This window comes from Aegilops tauschii, chromosome 4 (assembly GCF_002575655.3).
Source record: "Aegilops tauschii subsp. strangulata cultivar AL8/78 chromosome 4, Aet v6.0, whole genome shotgun sequence".
NCBI classification, from domain to species: domain Eukaryota; kingdom Viridiplantae; phylum Streptophyta; class Magnoliopsida; order Poales; family Poaceae; genus Aegilops; species Aegilops tauschii.
Genome location: NC_053038.3, coordinates 87,452,272 through 87,457,228, shown reverse-complemented (window position 1 = coordinate 87,457,228; position 4,957 = coordinate 87,452,272). Strand labels below are relative to the sequence as shown.

The window sequence follows — 4,957 nt, the reverse complement described above, 5'->3', positions numbered from 1 at the left end:
ACATATTTGTCCGGGAAAAGACAGAAATGCACGCAAAGAAATATATGTGACCAGCTATATCTATTACTTTCCACTTAGCTTCTATGTGAGAGAACTGGCTCAGAATGATCAAATGAATAAAGCCATGTGATATTCCTGATAGATGTAATGCATGGACCTTGAAGGAGAAATTTTCCTATCGAGCTGGTCAAGTCACACCAATGAATGGAGTTACATCCTATCAAGGATCAAGAGAATTTGCTTACGCTAATCAGCCCGAAAGCATGGAAAAAACATGTACTTTCCAGTTTCAGGTTAAAACTATATGTCATGTTCCACTTAACCTCTATGCGAGAGAACTTGCTATACGATCAATGAATAAACGTCATGTGATGTTCCTGATTGATGTAATCGACCATGAATGAGAAATTTTCCTATCGAGCTGGTCAAGTCACACCAATGGAGAGAGTTACATCATATCAAGGATCAAGAGAATTTGTTTACGCTAATGACCACGAATGCATGGGAAAAACAGGTATCTTCTAGTTTCAGGTGAATACTAACTGTCGCGTTCCACCTAACCTCTATGCGAGAGAACTTGCTAGCTACGATCAATGGAAAAAGCCATGGGATGTTCCTGTTAGATGTAATGCATGAACCATGAAGGAGAAAAATTTCTATTGAGCTGGTCAAGTCACATCAATAAAGGGAGTTACATCCTAGTATCAAGGATCAAGAGAATTTGTTTACGTTAGTGACCATGTGAATTCATGAAAATACAATATCCTGCAGTTTTAGGTGAAAACATGCCAGATTGTGACTGATTTCCTAATCTGGAGAAAACTAGCTTTACTGAATTAAAAGTTTATTTCTTTTCCCGGAAAAGAGAAAGTGCAGCACGTGTATAAGAGTTAAGTTTCCTTTTCTTCGTGCGAGTTCAGGTCTTCCAGGCACATCCGTTGTGTACAGCAAGCAGGAAAGCTTATCCTCTCTCTCAATCAAAACTTTGATCGACACGTATCTATAACCATCTATTTAAACTTCACATCTGACTCGTTTGAACCCTTCGTGTTTTCAATGATGAGATATCCAGTGGAAGACTAATATTTGTTGCCTATTAACAAATGACATGATCTTTGACACGAGTTTAATATGTCTTGTAACCGTTTGAGTATTTATGGAACTTAAAATGACTTTTCTTTTTTTCCATGAATACGCATAGTGCGTATCATTCCGTTGATAGAAGGTAGAAGAGTTACTGGTGGTGGTCTTCATGCAGCGTACACTAGAAGAGAGAGGGGGGGGGGGGGGGGGGGGGTGCTCGGCCCGGAGATACAACAGTTATAGGTTACATGAATGATGTTACTAAGCCCTCGAGCACCCGCTTTCGCCCAGGTGCGAGCTTCCTCCTATATAGTATGGATCAGGTGGATATGCGATGGTGTGGCTCCATAAGGACATAAGCATTGCGGTTTCCAGATCTTCCAAGCAATGAGAGTAGTGAGCGCTCCAATGCCCTTGCGGTGACTAGGTGCTTGATGACTCCTCTCACAACAAATATAAAAAACTATGGTAGTGTGTCTTTTCTTAACATGGCACGGTCGCAGATGCTCACGTACACTCACCCTATGAACACTCACATGTAGACTCTATCCCTGTGAGCATCTCTGAAATAATGAGTTGGCACAATATTTAAAATTGACGAAGTCACCACAGACACCTGATAGTCGACGGGTACATCTTTTCCCATTGAACGAATACCGTTGAAAAGCCTGAAATAAGTTTAGAAAAATGCGAGCACTAGTGCCAACTATGTGACTTAAACCTTGATGGACCGGATGCACCACAAGGAACCTAATCTAAGCTACGCACGCACGATGCAGACAAAATCCATCAAGTTACACAAAGTTTCATGTTTGTTCATGTTTGTTAGACATAATGATAGTCTGATGGCATGTGTATGTGGCTAAATGGACAACGCATGGACCTCTGGGGCTGCCTGCTAGTCTCACCCCCCCCCCCCCCCCCCCCCCCCCCCCTAAATCGTTGGATTAAAATCCAATGATTGCCACTCTTCATCCTTGTTATTGTTGTTGATCTTCCTCACGTTCCCTCCCTTCGACAGTGATGCCACATCATTGATGCCTCCAGCGAGGTACTAGCTCGCCCTCACCGGTGATGCCGGCTCGTGCTCACCTCCATCAATCCGAGTGACACCAAATCAAAAAAGCCTCTCACTTGAACCAGGCAACCCTCTTCCTCCCTTACGTTGGTGACACCGCAACCAGCCGCAACGTCCTCGTCTTGAGCTGGGGGTAGCGCTCCTCTTGCATGACATGTCTCCTCTCCGGAGAAATCAATCGATTTGAATTGCGTTTATCAGACATCTCACAAATAGCAAAACCATTAAACTTTATGTTTTGCTATTTCTTAGTTCCTTGAAAATAGGATTTGGATCATTGATTCCACGTGGAGAGCAGCAACATAAATCGAGGCCGAGATGGAGTTGACGCAGGCGGCCACGGCGTCCCCGATGAGGCCGAGGCGGGGTGGATGCGGTCGGCCACGACACCCCTAATGAGCCTGAGACGGGGACTATCGACACTAGACCAAGATCGTGTCGGAGATGAAGACGACTTGACATCATCGATGTAAAGTTTATCAGTGTGTGAGCCTTATCTCGAGACAGGGACATGTGACAGTCCACAACGTCGCCGATGAGGGCTTGGATATGATCTCGCTAGAGGCGAAGCAATGAGAGAAGAAGGGGCGGCGGGCTGTAGGGTTGGAGGAAATCATGTCGGGCTAGAGGAAGAGGAAAATGGTGGAAGGTTGAAGATGAACATGAACTCAATTGGACACCTTGAAATCAGACGGCTCAGAAAAAAATCAACTAAAATCAGTTTATTTTTTCAGTTCAATAGGCGGCTCCGTAAAGTTTCCATGAAATCGATACATACTGTACATGTGTACGCCATGAATTCGTGTAAACACGTCTATACAGTTTATTTAGCGGGGAAATACACTTTGATTCCTGGTTGTATATGCTTTTAATATTTTCATAAAAAGTCAAAATAGGTAAAAACTATTTTGACAAAACACTTGACTTACTTTTGCACTGATATATAAATGTCGACGAAAAAAAAAGTTGACCTCACAGCAAAAAAGACACAATTTATTTGCTATTATAGGTCACTATTCACACTATTTTAGTCAAAAATTTGTCTTTTCTGAAAAGAAGTCAAAAGGATATTTTTTTTGTGGATTTTATTTCTCACAAGTACAATAGAAGGTCAAGTTTATTTCAGGAATTTTTAACTTTTTGTTGAATTATTAAAAAAATTTCATATAGGGTGCATATGTCCCTATAGACCAAAAGTTCCCCTCCTTATTTAGCGTCTATATAAAAGTTTATGCGACACACATACACACATGAAACGGACCGCGTGCCATGTACTCTCTTCGTTCGATACTCCATCTAAAAAAGTTTGTCTCTCAAATAGATGTATCTAGCCCCACGTGCTGCGGATTATTGATCGCGGACATGCATGCACGCACAAATGCGAGCGAGGTCGTGTGTCCGCCTCTAGTCTTGCACTTGCACGTAGACGTCGAGCTCGACCACACCGCCATTGGCGAGGTCGTATTCGTAATCCCGGGAGAGCATGTAACCTCGTGCGAAACGGAACCGTCCGGTGCCGCCGACGACCACTGACTCGCGCGTCGCGGAGTCCAGGTCGACGCGGCCATTCACCACCACGGAGCTTCCGCTGTACTCGCCGGCCTCCAGGAACAGGTGCAGGTTAAGGTCCGACACCCGCACGGCGAACCCCTGCGCCGTGCCCACCCGCGCGCTGCCCCTGTCGGGGCCCTCTGTCAGCGGGTCGTTCAGCGCGACGATGTCGCCGTGCCGTTGTCGGGCGAGAGGGAGCGGCCGGACACGACGCGCAGGGCTGTGGGGTTCGGGCCGGTGTAGAAATCGTCCATGTAGAAGTGGAGGTGAGTGGTGGAGGAAGCCGCATCCCCGCCGGTGTTGTAGGCTGCGGCGGTGCCGATGAGGACGGCAGAGCAGAGGAGCAGAAAGGCCATGAGCTTGCTATAGTCCACGGTTGTATGCTTGGTTACGGGCATACTGTGTGTAAGCTATAACCACTGTTCCTACTACTCTGAACTAAAACCACGACGAGTAATTTAGAACGGAAGGAGTAGCTACCAAGCTCTAGAACTAGGAGAGTAGGATGAAGTCTGCACTCTGCGTGCACCGATATTTATACTGCTCCCTCTGAGTTGGAATTAGGAATTACCATTTTGTATATTTTTCTTTGAGAAACAAGTATCCCTCTTTTCACTTTTATAAAAGGCGGCTGCTACAAATCAACCGGAGAAATCAGCCGGGTCCCAGCCATCCGATCTACTATATCTCAGCCATCAAAAAAAAGTCAACGTAGACACGCCATCCTCCTCCCGGTCCCCTCCTCCCCGCACCGCATCAGCCATCCCTATCCGATCCCCGTCTAGGCCGCCGCAACAAAAGCATCATGGCTGCCGCCGGGGCAAAGCACTCCGTTGCAACACCGGAGCCGCCGTCGTCCGCTGCATCACAGCTTCGAGGACTGCCGGCGAGAGCTCCATTGGAGCACCGGGAGTCGCTGGCCGCTGCATCACAGCTCCGATGAGTGCCGTTGAGAGCTCCATTGGAGCTCCGGGAGTGGCCGGCGAGAGCTCCATTGGAGCTCCGGTGCTGCACTGCAGCTTCGACCCCACCGACGAGGGCTGAAACGGAGCACAGGGAGCGGCCAGCAAGAACTCCATTGGAGCATCGAGCTGCTGCACTGCAGCTTCGACCCCACCAACGAGCGCTGCAACGGAGCATCGGGAGTCGCCGGCGAGAGCTCCATTGCAGCACCGCACCTGGCGAGCCCCACGGGGTCGCATCACCGCTTGTGCTGCACTTAGAGCGTCGGCGAGCTCGGGCACC

At 47.4% G+C, this 4,957-nt stretch overlaps 1 pseudogene; it reads right to left on the bottom strand.

Annotated features, from left to right (window-relative positions):
* Window positions 1–3,565: 3,565 nt before the first annotated feature.
* Window positions 3,566–4,068, bottom strand: LOC109749739 (dirigent protein 2-like; annotated as a pseudogene).
* Window positions 4,069–4,957: the final 889 nt, after the last annotated feature.